General features: G+C 43.0%; 1 protein-coding gene across 2 annotated transcripts in view; it reads left to right on the forward strand.

The window, feature by feature from the left end:
* The first annotated feature begins 4,332 nt into the window (after positions 1–4,332).
* Positions 4,333–15,907, forward strand: part of rhbdf1a (rhomboid 5 homolog 1a (Drosophila)) — a 308,833-nt gene continuing 297,258 nt past the window's right edge. The window contains exon 1 of one of the 2 annotated variants that reach the window (XM_072559432.1): positions 4,333–4,551. The gene's annotated coding sequence lies outside the window, so the exon portion shown is untranslated. The remainder of the gene's footprint in view (positions 4,552–15,907) is intronic. The other variant, XM_072559434.1, reaches the window with a different exon arrangement.

The raw sequence follows: 15,907 nt of genomic DNA on the forward strand, positions 1-15,907 counted from the left end.
TGTAAAGCAGCAGTTGCCGGGTTTAGTGCCTGAGAATCAGTGAACCTGAAAAAGGAAGCTCCGAGTTTGGTTTTTGCTGGACACTGCAGGCTTCTGCTGACTCTGCACTTTTTTTGAACATTTTCAGACCTTGGTTCACTTGTGCTTCGTGGCTGCTGATTTTATAGGGCTTGATCCAGAGTGCAGGTTTCTGTCAGGAAATGAGTGCAGCTTTCTCAGGGACCCCACACCAGCCGGCACTTCACTGTGGTTACTCGAGCGCTTGATTTGTTTTTCTTTTTTTGTCAGAACTCGGCGTTCAGATGAAGGATGGGGAAGTGAACCAATTCCCTCTGAGGAGTTGGCTGTTACCTGGGAAGCGGGAAGCAGGAAACACAGAACATCTTGACTTCTAGAAATAAAACATGAACTTGACTCTCTGTAGCTATTTGGGAATATGATTGTAGTTTCAATCTTGTGGATTCTAAAGTATGGTCTTTAAGTGGGGCAATTGTGTGTGGACTGCAATAAATAAGTCAGCACAGTGCAGGCCTCCCTTTCATCTTGATTTCCAAGATGCAGTGGGTGCTTTTGACAAGCTTCGAGCTTATTAATGAATGAATGAGTGATATAATTTGTGCTGATCTCCAGCAAAGGAGCGGGCTAATTGGGCTGTCGGGCACAATGTCCTGTTGTTTCCTGGAACTGAACTCGGTCAGTGTTGGTGGTATGGGGTCTTCAGAAATTCTTGCCTCACTACATCCTTCAGCTCACATCAAAGGGGAATCTCATCGACTCTTAATGAGGCACCCCAGGGATAATAGAGGAGAAACAAATTGCTGCAGATGCTGCAATCTGAACTGAAAACAAAAGCTGGAGATCACAGACAGCATCCATGGAGAGAGAGCAAGCTAACGTTTTTGAGTCGAGATGATTTATCATAGCTGAAATGAAGTGTGGAGGGACAGCAGTTCTCCACCAGCACACTACACTCACTACCCTGACCATGACCCCCAAACTATAGCATAAATACTGTCCTTCCACAATTCACTTCAGCTTGAATAGGAAGGGTTTGGAAGGATGCGGGACTAGATTGGATTGGGATATCTGGTTGGCATGGACGGGTTGGACCGGAGGGTCTGTTTCCGTGCTGTACATTCTATGGCTCTGATGATAAGTCACCTACACTGGAAACGTTAGCTTGCTCTCTCAGAATCCCTACAGTGTGGAAACAGGCCCTTCGGCCCAACAAGCCCACACCGACCCTCCAGAGAGCAACCCACCCAGACCCATTCCCCTACGGTATATTACCCCTGACTAATGCACCCAGCCTACACATCCCTGAACGCTATGAGCAATTTAGCATGGCCATTTCACCTAACCTGCACATCTTTGGATTGTGGGAGGAAACCGGAGAACCCAGAGGAAACCCATGTAGACAGGGGGAGAATGTGCAAACTCCACACAACACAGTTACCAAGCTGAATTTCTCCATGGATGCTGCCTGACCCACTGTGATCTCCAGCATTTGTTGTTTTCATAATAGAGTAGCTGTTGTGGGTGCGATCAAGTAATAATGCATCAATAAGCTTGTTTACATCCTGTTTCATTTTCCTCTTTAGCAAGTTGCTGGGGTGAGGGGTTATAAAAGGATAGCGATGAGGATAAAAATTGATCTTGGATCAGCAACTCTATAAACCTAATTGCACAGACTAATGAGCTCTGCTGAGTTAGCAGATATTGATCCAAGGTAGGAACTTTGGATCCAAGCCAGATCTGAATGCTGTGCAGAACTGAAGGCAAAGTTTTTTTTAAAAAAAAAGTTCAGAACCGCATATTGGAGCTTGCAGTGTGGTGACAGATCATTTCACTTACATTGAGGGTAACTGTACAAGTGTATTCAGAGGGATGATGATCTCCAGGACAGTGCCTTTGAAAGCTGGTTTGAGTGACTGCTAAGCATGTGTCCCATATGTTTGTGGGTTAGAGAAATGGTACTTACTTACCTACTAGTGCTTGACAACAGAAACATTGTGGTTTCAGCCTGGCATCCAGTGTCCCTGTCACTCTGTGCAGGTGGTGAATGCCAACAAGACATTTGAGATCTGGAAAGTGCATTAATTTTTTATTTGTGTGAAAATTGTCCTGATGTAAGGTTGAAATATTTCAATTATCATATTACGCTGCTGGATTCTTCTAACCAAAACAAGAACTGGGCCTAGAAGGAATGATTTGAACTCTGAAGAAGAATAGCAGACTGTAAAGGGTAGGGTTTCTTTGAGGCCATTGGAGTTGCATCATTCTAACATAATGTGTAATCGTTTATTTTTGACCTGGATCCCTGGCTTGTGTTGGCTGACTGCCTTTAACTGCACTGAAACCCCTGGCTCCAGTGATGTTGTACAGATCACTCGGATATCTGGACCTTAAACATTTTAGATTCATCGCAACCTGTTCAAAATAGAACCACTGTCATTGGAGAAGGAGAGACCTGAATTTACACTCAGAACTGATATATTGCTGTTGAAGTTCACTCATTGTTATTTGCTATTGATTGTAAGTGAAATGCATTTCTAAATGATGTTGAAAGTGTTCGATTGAACAGTGTGTGCATGCACTGTGCAAAACTGATGTTAACTCTTTGTTTTCTGAAAGGAAATGAATGCAATGTCCATAATGGCATTTGTTACAAGCTTGAGTACTTTTTGACTTGCTGAGTGGATGTAGTTACTGTATTCTTGTGAATGATATAGCTTACATTGAAACTAGAAGTTTGTATGTCTGTCTCCAGAACAAAACTCACTTTTAAACTATCTAATACAGACACAGGTCATTTCCCCTCCCCCACCTTACCCCAGTTCCAATCTTCCAGCTCAGCACTGCCATCATGACCTGTCCCACCTGTCCATCTTCCTTCCCACCTATGCACTCCACCCTCCTGTCTGACTTATCACCTTTACCCCACCACCATCCACTTATTGCACTCTCGGCTACCTTCCCTCGGCCCCATCCCCTCTCATTTATCTCTCCATCCCCTCAGGCTCCCAGCCTCATTCCTGATGCAGGGCTTTTGCCTGGAACATTAATTTTCCTGCTGCTCAGATGCTGCCTGACCCGCTGTGCTTTTCCAGCACTACTCCAATCTCCAGCAGCTGCAGTACCCACTTCAAACGTGCACACTCTATAACTGACTGCGAAAGCTAGTCGATAATTGAATCACAAACACATATGCCTTTTCTGGACAGCACCATTATTCATCTGTGCTGACATCAAATTTTCTTATACCAAATCAGGGTTTTTATTAATGTGACCTCACTTAAGAGGTGACATGGTGGCTCAGTGGTTAGCACTGCTGCCTCACAGCACCAGGGGTCTGGGTTTGATTCCACTCTTGGGTGACTGTCTGTCTGTGAGGAGTTTCTAAAGGTCTCCCTGTATCTGTGTGATTTTTGTCCGGGTGCTCTGGTTTCCTCCCACAGTCCAAAAATGTGCCAGTTGTGTAGATTGGCCGTGCTAAATTGCTCATCATGTCCAGGGGTGTGCAGGTTAAGTGGATTAGCCATGGGAAATACAGGGTTATAGGATGGGATAAGAAGGGGTGAATCTGGGTTGGATGTTGTTTGGAGGATTGGTGTGGACCCAAATGGCCTATTTCCACAGTGTAGGGGCTGTACAATTCCTTTTATTAAGAGTTGTTTAATAGCGGCACGTGTCTTCATCTCAAATCAGGTTTTAACTATGTGCCCTAACTTTGTGCCACAAGTAATTGTAGCAGATGCTCCCATCTGTCCTGTGAGAAGTTCCAGTTGATTTGATTCTGGGCACCTTTTGCACAGAGGGCTTCAGAAAGGAAGGGGAGAAAAAGTTAAAATATGAGTCGATGATCAAAACAAGCCAACGTGAGATGCCAGTGAACAAATGAGCTCATTGTAGCGATGACTAAGTGTTTTGTCCTCCTGACTATTCTTGTTAATCTGTAATCAAGTCCAGTCATCTGTACCATTTGGGGCAGTGTGTGGCTTTCTTTTTTTTTTAAAAGTTTTTTTTGAGTTGGCTGTGAGATTCTTTTGTTGTCCAGCAGACTGTAAGTACAGTGGGTATCTTATTCAGCCATGGCAATGATTAAATGCATGCAAGCCACAAAAAGAGTCTGCCTTTCACAGCGCTGTTGGTGCATTTAGCAAATGATAGCGCATCAAGAGATTCCTGGATGGGAACGGTTTACATTGTGGCCTTTGCCATGAAACTAGACCCTACGTTATTTTGGAAGGATTTGTTGCAGTTTCAAAAAGCCTCAGTTGGAAGTAACATCATGACTTTTTAGGGCTTTTTTTTTCACAATTGCTCAAAAGAAAAGTTTGGCTGTCAGCTTGCTGAATGAAACCAGTTTGAACTTGTCAGTGCGAACGGAAGCTGGTGTGGAAGAAGAGAGTGGATTTGTGAAAAATCAAACTCATTCAAAGTACCAGTGTTGGTACAGTATCCAGCGAATTTGAATTAATTCCGACTAACTACATGTCCTTTAAGACTTGGTGAGGTTGTTGACTCCAGCAGTGGTGATTGAGGACAAAGGTAAGCATGTTTATTCCATATTTCCCACTTGCAACCAAAGACTTCTGTGTTTTAGCATTAAAAAAAAGGGCGTGTGAGAAATATATTCGTAAGCTGGAAGCTCTCAACCCCTGAGCATTGGACATTTGCCACAGATCTCAAGTTGCACTTTGAATACATGTGTGAAATTATTTTCATTTGCTGAGTTCAGATCATAGTGTCCTTTTGAAATAATGTTTTAATATGGCAAATGATATATTTTGGATATTTCTAGGGTGAGATATTTCTAACAATTTTGCTGTGAAAACGGGTGGCAAGCTTTTGAGATTGAGGATGATTCATCCACCATTTTGATATACAGGAAGGGGGAGGGAGGGGGGAAGAAAATCACATGATACAAAACACATGATCAAACCTCCTTCACAATGTTAAAACAGTGTTTACACCAATCAGTGTTTAACGCATATAATTCAATAAATTGCCTCCTTTCTTTTTGAATGCTTGGTTTCTTTAACATAGAAAGCAATGTTATCGTTTGCAATGTTTTAGAGCAAGAGTATTTTGAAGGAGCTGAGATTATCAAATTGAGATTGGATCATTGTACCTATACTTGTATAGTTTACCACTTTATGGTGAATAGTTTTGCTTGTTGACCATTGTTCCAGTCAGATTGGAGTTATATTTATACTGGAGTCAAATCGGAATTTCTGTCATTCACTCTGCAATCTGGCCTTGTGCTGCTCTTTTATTTCACCAGTGACTGAGTTGAGCTGGTGTTGATAATGAGTCTTTTCTCAGGAGTACTCTGAAACCTGAAAGGTCTGTAATTGGACTAGGTAGCACCTCTTGGTTGAGTGTTCTAGGTATTGTTTAAGATCCAAAATTATATCTTTTTGGTCAGTGAACAGTCCTGAAAGTCAAAGAAGCAGGCAGGGACTAATTCAGTCTATTTTTTAAGAGCACGCTGTCCTTCAAGACCGTAAATTTAACTTTTTCTGCACGATCTCCATATCCACTTGTAGGTTTATGACCTAGATCACAGGCTTGAATGCACTTGATCGCTAGCCTCCTCTGGGACTGAGAATTCCAGAGAGCCATCACCCTCATGCTTGTCGGACACATGCAGAGCAAGACATCAGTCAGCATGGGAAGCTGATTTGGTGTCAGCTTAATGGTCCAGCTAATGTAAGCTCTTAGCCCTGTAAAGCCTGACATGCCTTCAGCAGTAGTAACAACATCAGCATCATTGCTTGTTTCTCCAAAGGATTGTCAACTACCTGTAGTTGGTTGACTCTTTTAGCTGTTGCTATGATTCTAAGTGTTTGTTGCTTTTGGTAGCTCATTTTTAAAGTTGCAGAAGTCTAGAGAGAATGTGTGACAGATGTTGAAAAACCTTTTTATTCTTTGAGATTTCTGACGTGGATGCATCAGTATGTAAAATAACTGCACAGAGGCCATGTCAACCCTTTATTTACTAGTGCACAGTACACTGGTTGTGGCCAGCCAGCTCTGAAGAGTCCCTGAACTGAGGAGATTCTGATCTCCTGGTTATATTTTCTTTTGCGCAGAGGCTGGGTCCCATCACCAAGTGTTGATTGGCATTACACTTCAAACTTTACCAGAACCAGCAGGGTTGTTCTTGTCCACTGTGCATCTCTATTAGTAAACAGAGGGTGGCTACTGGGCAACAAGGCCACAAGTCCACCTCCTTTGGTGACGCAAGTCTGTCAACAGTGGACAAGCACATTAGGAAGTCTATGCTGCTACATGAGATTATCACTGACATCCATAAACGAGGCCTTTTATGTTGGGACTGCTGTTGCATCCTCCATATTCAACAAATGGGTTCTGAGAATCGTCTTGTCAAATGAATGGTGCGTGCTCTCACCATTGATAGAAGCTTGTCGTCTGAGGAGAAGCCTGACTCTGGCTGTCATAGTCATAGCGATGTACAGCGCGGAAACAGACCCTTCAGTCCAACTCATCCATGCCGACTGGGATATCCTAAATTAATCCAGTCCCATTTGCCAGCATTTGGCCCATATCCCTCTAAATCCTTCATATTCCTATTCCCATCTAGCTGCCTTTTTAAATGCTGTAATTGTACCAGCCTCCACCACTTCCTAGGGCAGCTTATCCCATATGTGCACCATCCTTTTTTGTGAACAAGTTGCCCCTTAGGTCTCCTTTATATCTTTCCCCTTTCACCCTAAACCTATGCCCTCTCGTTCTGGATTCTCCCAGCCCAGGGGAAAGGCCTTGTCTATTTATCCTATCCATGTTCCTCATGTCCTTCCAGAACTCATTCAAGCACAATGCGTATCCTCACACCTCCCCTGCCCTCGTGACCAAACCAATGCATTCCCTCTGTCTGTCTTCCACCTGCCTCTGTCTGTCCAAATGGCTTTGCCCAACCCTACAAACAAGGTGTCTGATGGATGGTAGAACTTACACTGATGAAGACTGCTGATGAATCTGAGCACAAAAGATTAATTTCCCACTGTTCTTTGGACCTGTCAGTGTCACTCTGAGCTGACAGGTCTGGCCTGCTGCTTTAGCAAGGATAATGAACAATGGCAAGGCTGAGTGGACCAATGCTGTCATTCTGAGGGAGGGTTACAATGCCTCTGGGGTGGCTAGAGCTGCAGAAGCTGACCAATCCTGGCCGGATGTTGGAGTTCAGTGTTGCCGCAATTTTGTTGCACTCTTCCATCCCCTTCTGAACATTGTGATCTATGGCCAGGCTGACGACAGTCTGATCTTCCACTGCAGACTTTTGATGGAGTTTGTCTGTGCTGCATAACTGTTGGATGTAGCATACTGCCTGCTTTTCAATCAGTGGGGGACTCATTCATTGCCCATTGAGACCCTTCCTTGCAATTTCTTTTATCTCCTGGGAAATATAGTCAACCCTTGTTTTGTCGTTTTGGAGGATTTTCCTTTGTTAAGCAAATACTTTTTGCCTTGGACTCTACAAATGAAGACACCTAAGGAATAGGGTTTACTGCCCCTGAAGTTGGTTCCTCGTTTGGACAAATAGAAACGCACTGGGTTCGTTCAGCCGCTCAACTATACGCACATGACTTTTGTCTCATTCCATTCAGTGGGTGAATTTCTGAATTATTTTCCATAGCCAAACACAAGCACTGGTTGTGGAAGCCTTGTCATGAGTTTACAAATCGAAGAAGGACATGCCAACATTTTTTTGAATCTCTGTTGCATTTTACTTTCGAGATAGTGAAGAGATTTGGATTTACTAAATTCTGCAATTCACTAAACTCCAGTTATATCTGAATCATTTAAATTGTTCTCCGAGTCACTGTAAATGTCAAGTGGTCACTTCAGTTCAAAGTCACGGTATACAATTTGTAATACAACTTCTGTAGGTTGCAGCACAATTAGAATTCCTACTTGCGCCAGGGTACAAAAAAAATTCCAATTTGTACTACTGTGCACAGACCTCACTCTGGTAGTACCCAGTAAATTCCAATATTCTGTAAGGTGATGTTTTGGCAAAGTCTGTTGTATGAATGTTGAAGTTATTTCGTTCTGAGGTATTTTAATCTTGGGGACCAGCTTGCTCCTCTCTGCTATACATAGTCAATTAACTGTCTGATAATATTCAAATTGTCTCACGCTGCCCTGTGAATTGATTTAAAGTGAATGGTGATGTAATTAAATATTATTGCATATGTATTTAGAAACTGCTTTGTGTTGACATAGGCTAATGGAAGGGTATATTACTTTACATTAGGTAGAAACATTGGAGGGCTGATTGTGCAGATTCTCAGTTCCATGTCAGCCCTAAAAATTAAAGTAATTGGAATTTACCTTTTTTTTTATACACCAGGGGGGAGTTTAACATGAGTAAGTTATAGAGAATCAGTGAGAGTCCAACATTGCCTGTCTACGACAAGGTCCACCACATCTGCTTCTCTTAACTGGGCAACTAAGATCTGGGACTCCTGACCTATGGCCATTCATTGGGATCTGGGCTGCTTGCCTATTTTGGCCTAAACATTGCTCCCACCCTCATTGTAGGTTTGGTGCTAAAATGAACGGTGGGGAGGAGAGGTATAGGATCAAAAAAAGCCTGAAGAAAATTCAGCTCTCCGGGGGCCAGGAATTCCATTGGTTGGAGCCATGTCCTACATAAAGGAAGATGGCTGTGATAATTGGTGGTTGGTTCTTTTAGTCCCAGTCCCTCAGGATCGTGTCCTTAGCCAGACCATCTTCAGATGCGTCATCAATTACCTTTTCTTTATTATAAAGCCAGAAGTGAGGCATCTGGATGGGTATATGAATAGGAAGCGTTTAGAGGGATATGGGCAAAAGTGAGGACTGCAGATGCTGGTGATCAGAGTCAAGATTAGAGTTGTGCTGGAAAAGCAAAGCAGGTCAGACAGCATCCGAGGAGCAAAAGCCCGCAACGTCAACTTTCTAGCTCCTTGGATGCTGCTTGACCTGCTGTGTTTTTCCAGCACCACTCTAACTTAGAAGGATATGGGCCAAGTGGTGGCAAATGGGACTAGTTTAGGTTAGGATGTCTGGTCGACATGGCCGAGTTGGACTGAAAGGTATGCTTCTGTGCTGTACATCTCTGACTGTAAGTCTAGGTGTTGGTGGTTGAATGCAACATGTTCAGAACCAATCGCTACTCACTGGGTGCTGAAGGGGTCCCTCCCACATACTGTATCACTTGGACACCAGGCTTATGTTGATAAATGGCAAATAAAGGATTTGTATCACACAGGTTCCAAGCAATAAATATGAGAATCAGAGACATGTTATCATTTGTCCCCTGTGTTCAGATCCTGGGGGTGACCAGTGACCAGAAGCTGAACTGGACCAGCTATGTAAGCAATGTGGGCTGGGAATTCTGCAGCAATGAATTTCTGACTTGACTCCCTAAAGCCTGTCAGCCATGTGCACAGGACAATTAAGTCATGTTATGGAATAGTGTAGCTGGATGAGTGCAGCTCCAACAACGTGCAAGATGCACATCATCCAAGTCAAAGCTGCCCACTTAATTGGAATCACATTTGTCACTTTCAGCATTCATTGCCTCTTCACTAATGCATAGTAGCAGCAGTATGAACTGTATACAACCTCTATTGCTTTAATTCACCCCATGCCGTTTCATGCCACCCTCCAAACCCACGACCTCTACCAACTTAAAGAACATGGGAGCACCAACTCCTGTTTCTATTCAAACCATGCAGCATCCTGACTTTGACCTTTTTATTGCTGTTTTTTGGGATCTCTTTAACAGCCCGGGGCTACGTGGTGGCTCAACTATTAGTCTCACGGCACCAGGGACCCAGGTTTGATCCTGGACCCGGGTCCAATCCCAGCCTCGGGTGACTGTCTGTGTGGAATTTGCATGTTCTCCCCATGTCTGCATGGGTTGCCTTCAAGTGCTCTGGTTTCCTCCGGTGAATTGGCCATGCTAGATTACCCATAGAGTTCAGGGATGTGTAGGTTAGATGCATGAGGCAGGGGAAATGTAGAATAATAGGGTAGGGGATTGGGTCTGAGTGGGTTACACTTTGGAGGGTTGGTGTGGACTTGTTGGGCCTGGTGGTCTGAAGGGATTCTATAAGAAAACAAATCAAAGAGCTAGATGTCTTCCTTCAAAAGCCAAGTGCATTTCAGAGGCACAAAGAAAACATTAAGAAGAGTACCTCAGCCAACAACTGTGGGGTGGCATGGTGGCTTAGTGGTTAGCACTGCTGCCTCACAGCACCACGGTCCCAGGTTCAATTCCAGCCTCTGGCGACTGTCTGTCTGTGTGGAGTTTGCACGTTCTCCCCGTGTCTGCGTGGGTTTTCTCCGGGTGCTCCAGTTTCCTCCCGTGTGCAGGTCAGGTGAATTGGCCATGCTAAATTGGCCATAGTGTTAGGTACATTAGTCAGAGGGAAATGGGTCTGGATAGGTTACTCTTTGGAAGGTCAGTGTGGACCGGTTGGGCCAAAGGGCCTGTTTCCATACTGTAGGGAATCTCATCTTTTAAAAAAAACACTTGGCCAAAGCCTAATTATCTATTGTCCTATTTGTAGCAGAACCTTCAGAGACTGATCAGCCTTGTTAATTAGTTTTGTACCTATCAGAACAAGATCATCTTTGCCCTGCAGTTGGAAAAAGAAGGTTGTATCTGCACCATCATCATGGCGAGGACAAGAAGAGATGAGCAATACATCAGCCTTGCCAGGAATGCACACGTCCCATGAACCAGAAAGAAATCTTTTTAGCACCCCAGTTTTTTTATAATTGTACTATTGTGGAGTCACTAATTGATCTTGACATAAAAGCAGTAACAAGACGATATTTCTGTCAGCGTAAAGTTGGCTAGAGGTCTGCTTGGGCATGAATGTATCATTTAAAAAGATAAACCACACAGTTTCAAGGCACAAAAATTCTGCTGAAAGAATCCGACTTTTCTTTTCCCCTGTGGATGTTTGACATTTTGTGATATGAAAAGCAAATCAGACTTCAAAGTCAACTGTCAGAGGAGAATCTGGGGGATTACGGCTAATGGAGCAGATGAAACGTGCTTGCTTCTGAATAATCTTCTTAAAGAATTTGGGAGCAGAATTTGAACAGGCAGCAGTAATCCTGCTGCAGTCAAACAAAGGTGGTCTTTTGAAACAACTGAATGGTTTAAAAAATGTCGGTGAATCATAATCCATCAACTTGTCTTTTGTTCCCACAAATGGATTGGTATTGTCCATAGGGATAACTGTTTGGTTAGTACCTCCATTATATAACAGCAACAGCGTGTAGATTAACTTTTAGATTTAGGGTCTCTGTGTGTCTTTGTCACAACTATTAACTTTCTGTGACACATGGCTTTTGTTAAGAAGAGATAATTGAGAGATCTTGGTTCATTATAAATCCCACTACTTTATTGCTGAGGGTATAACTTATCCAGTATAATTGGACCTGTTTTATGGACTTGCTGCTAACTTTCCTAATGTAAATTTTACTGTTCCACCACACCACTGTATTTCTTCCAGTTTTAAAAGGATTACTTTATTACACTGAGGAACTTAGCCATAAATTTCATTAACATTGGATATCAGAAACACCAATATGTACCTCTTTTTTTTTGTTTACCTCTTCTGTGTAATGAGAAAAATTCAAACGCTATATTTAATGAAAGCCCCAAAACCCAGGGAGGGATCTGAAGAAACCGTCACTGAAGTGGATAAGAGTGAGTACTATTAGAGTTTTATTTTGCAAGTCTGACATTTTAATGAGGTTCTGCAACAGGATTTTGTTTCTGTAATTGCAGTGATCTTGAAGCAACTGTAGTTTGAACCATTTTTATAGCAAGACTCCTCAGAAAGTAATTATGTTTGTTTCTGCTCCTGATTGGAATAGATCAGAGAAAGAACTAAGCGAAATATTGCGGTTGTTTTAAATGTTTGCAGCCAGATACACTCGGTTGTCTGAAAGTCTGGACAACAGAACCTTTTTCCAACTTCTCGGAAGAACACGGAGCAGAAGATGAGCAGGAAGTAAAGGGGCCACTTTACCACAGGTTTAATTAAACACAAATGTTCATGAACGTTTTCGGAACGAAGCTGCTTCCTTCTGAAGGAAGGGGCTTCAGCTACTGAAAGTGTACAGTGCAGGTTGGCAACATGGTGGTCCCTCTGAGTGTTAGTCTTCACTGGGTCATGTGGAGGCCAACTTGGTGCTCCAAGCTCTGACACTTTAGTACGATTATTTTGAAGAGTGTAATTGAATTTTGTTGAACACAATCGTGGATTTCCCTAATAAGGTTGAAGTTCCCTGTCATTTGTTCAGTAGTAGAAGTATCGGCCAATGCACTTGTTTTTCTCAGTTTTTGCAAAGTGGCGAATCAACTAATATCATTACTGTTCACGTTTCCCAGATGACTGAATATGTTTATCAATGTGTGTGGGCACATACAATGTGAACTTGACAGAATCACCAACTATTTCCATGCTGTGATCCTTTTACCCCGTTCTGAAAAAAAGAATCATACCAAACATCGGATAGTGACACCTTGCAAAATGTCCAAATTAATAGATAGTGACACCTTGCAAAATGTCCAAATTACAGAGGAGGAAGTGCTGGATGTCTTGAAAAGCATAAAGGTGGATAATTCCCCAGGACCTGATCAGGTGTACCCTAGAACTCTGTGGGAAGCTAGAGAAGTGATTGCTGGGCCTCTTGCTGAGATATTTGTACTATTGATAGTCATAGGTGAGGTGCCGGAAGACTGGAGGTTGGCTAATGTGGTGCCACTGTTTAAGAAGGGTGGTAAGGAAAAGCCAGGGAGTTACAGACCAGTGAGCCTGACATTGGGGGTGGGCAAGTTGTTGGAGGGAATCCTGAGGGACAGGATGTACATGTGTTTGGAAAGCCAAGGACTGATTAGGGATAGTCAACATGGCTTTGTGTGTGGGAAATCATGTCTCACAACCTTGATTGAGTTTTTTGAAGAAGTAACAAAGAGGATTGATGAGGACAGAGAGGTAGATGTGATCTATATGGATTTCAGTAAGGTGTTCGACAAGGTTCCCCATGGGAGATTGATGAGCAAGGTTAGATCTCATGGAATACAGGGAGAACTAGCCATTTGGATACAGAACTGGCTCAAAGGTAGAAGGTGGTGGTTGAGGGTTGTTTTTCAGACTGGAGGCCTGTGACCAGCGGAGTGCCACAAGAATCGGTGCCGTGCCCTCTACTTTTTGTCATTCACATAAATGATTTGGATGTGAGCATAAGAGGTACAGTTAGTAAGTTTGTAGATGACACCAAAATTGGAGGTGTATGGACAGCGAAGAGGGTTACCTCCGATTACAACAGGATCTTGACCAGATGGGCCAATAGGCAGAGAAGTGGCAAATGGAGTTTAATTCCGATAAATGCGAGGTGCTGCATTTTGGGAAAGCAAATCTTAGCAGGATGTATACACCTTTAATGGTAAGGTCCTAGACAGTGTTGCTGAACAAAGAGACCTTGGAGTGCAGGTTCAAAGCTCCTTGAAAGTGGAGTTGCAGGTGGATAGGATAGTGAAGAAGGCATTTGGTATGCTTTCTTTTATTGGTCAGAGTATTGAGTACAGGAATTGGGAGGTCATGTTGCGGCTGTACAGGACATTGGTTAGGCTACTGTTGGAATCTTGTGTGCGATTCTGGTCTCCTTCCTATTGGAAAGATGTTGTGAAACTTGAAAGGGTTCAGAAAAGATTTACAAGGATGTTGCCAGGGTTGGAGGATTTGAGCTATAGAGAGAGGCTGAACAGGCTGGGGCTGTTTTCCCTGGAGCGTTGGAGGCTGAGGGGTGACCTTATCGAAATTTACAAAATTATGAGCGGCATGGATAGGATAAATAGACAAAGTCTTTTCCATGGGGTCAGGGAGTCTAGAGCTAGAGGGCATAGGTTTAGGGTGAGAGGGGAAAGATATAAAAAAGACCTACAGGGCAACTTTTTCACACAGAGTGGTACGTATATGGAATGAGCTGCCAGAGGAAGTGGTAGAGGCTGGTACAATTGCAACATTTAAGAGGCATTTGGATGGGTATATGAATAGGAAGAGTTTGGAGGAATATGGGCCGGGTGCTGGCAGGTGGGACTAGGTTGGGTTGGGATATCTGGTTGGCATGGACAGGTTGGACCGAAGGGTCGGTTTCCATGCTGTATATCTCTGACTCTGTTAAGATACCAAAGCTCAAACACAAAATACCAAATGGTTCAAAAACAGCTATTTTCCTGCTGTAATTAGACTTCTGAAAGGACCTCTCAACTTTTCAAATCTCATGTTGATCTTGCTTCTTATGCAGTTTTGAGTAACTTTGTATTCCTTGCTATATCACCCTATGATCTTTGGTACGATCTGCCAGTACTGCATGCAAAACGAAATCTTTCACTTTACTTCAGTACATGACCAATAGAAAATCAAGTCATAGCTTTGTTCCTCTTTCCACAAATGCTGCTAGACTTGCTGAGTTTCTCCACCACTTTGATCTGTTTTACCCAGTTCACTGATATGGGTCAATAGTGTCGGTCTGACCTTTGCATTTTGGAGATATAGAGAATCAGTATTGCAGGTATGGAGGGCACTGTGCCAGTGATGTTGGACCTGATGATGTCAAACACTGTGATGGCAATGGTAACAAAACTGGAAATGCTGAAACTTTTCAAGTTGGGCGTGGTCATTGGAGAAAGAACCAGCTACCATTTCAACTCTGTGTGATTTAACGTTGCTTAAGTAATAACAAGTGAGAGTGCAATACCATCCCCACTTTGCTGAGAGTCCTGAACCTGTAGGTTAGTGAGGCTGATCTGTGGTGAGCAGGCATCTAACGCTGTAGGGATTCTCTCCTCTTGAACAAACACATCCTTCCTCTCTCTTTTTTCACAAAGTTTTCTGTTCTAAACTTAATTCTGAAATTTCCTTTTTTCCCTGATTTTTCAGGAAACAAATTAACATCCAGTTTTTAATGTAGAGAACTATGATATCATTATCTTCCATTGCAACAGCTTTAGAACAAAGATCAGTCTGTGTTGGGATTGCGATACCTTTACATTTTGGAAAAATATTATGATGAATAAACCTTGATTGACTGACCCCTACCAGAAACCTGCTCTTCTGAATTCTAGCATTCTCCCTCACTTCTTTCATCCTTGTAGTTCCCATTTGATCCTGAGCTTCAAAACTCCGATCCTGTTCATTGCTTAGAATACCTGTCTGGGCTCAAGCACAGTTCTCATTAGCTGTTCCAACTTCAATCCTAGAAAAACTCCCAAGTCAGCTGAAACTGCTGACATAAACAGTGTATTCAATGGCAAGCTCATTAGTGAACCTCTGTCACCCATGATTTGTGTCCTTGCAAGCTTTCAGTGGCTCCCTGTCCTTCACTATACTTTTTTGAAAATACTAGTAGTCTTTTCATGACCTTCTCTCACTGTTTCTGCAAACTCTTGCATACCAATTTGCCCTTGCCTTTCACCCACACTCCTCTGCTACTTCTTACACGCTCAATAGTTTTTGGCCACCGTAGACCTACAAATTGATCTCCTTCTCCCAATATTTTGCCATCTCTTCTTCAATCTGCTTTTCTCCTCACTCCATGCTTCTTTTTGTCTGGATTTTGCCTCCTATTCCTGTAAGGACATTGAAAAGCTCTTTGTGAATAATGGTCAGCACTCTGGACTTTGAATCTGACGATCCCAGTTCATACCTCTGTGGGGCCGCAGGATGTTTTAGGAGCTGTTTTCCCCTTGTGGGAGAGGGTATAATCTCAATATAAGGGGTTGTCTATTTAAGACACTTGAGGAGGAATTTCTTCCGTGCGTAGTGAACCTGTGGACCTCTTGAGAATTGGAGGCTGGCTCACT

This window comes from Chiloscyllium punctatum, chromosome 40, assembly GCF_047496795.1.
Source record: "Chiloscyllium punctatum isolate Juve2018m chromosome 40, sChiPun1.3, whole genome shotgun sequence".
Taxonomy (NCBI): Eukaryota; Metazoa; Chordata; class Chondrichthyes; order Orectolobiformes; family Hemiscylliidae; genus Chiloscyllium; species Chiloscyllium punctatum.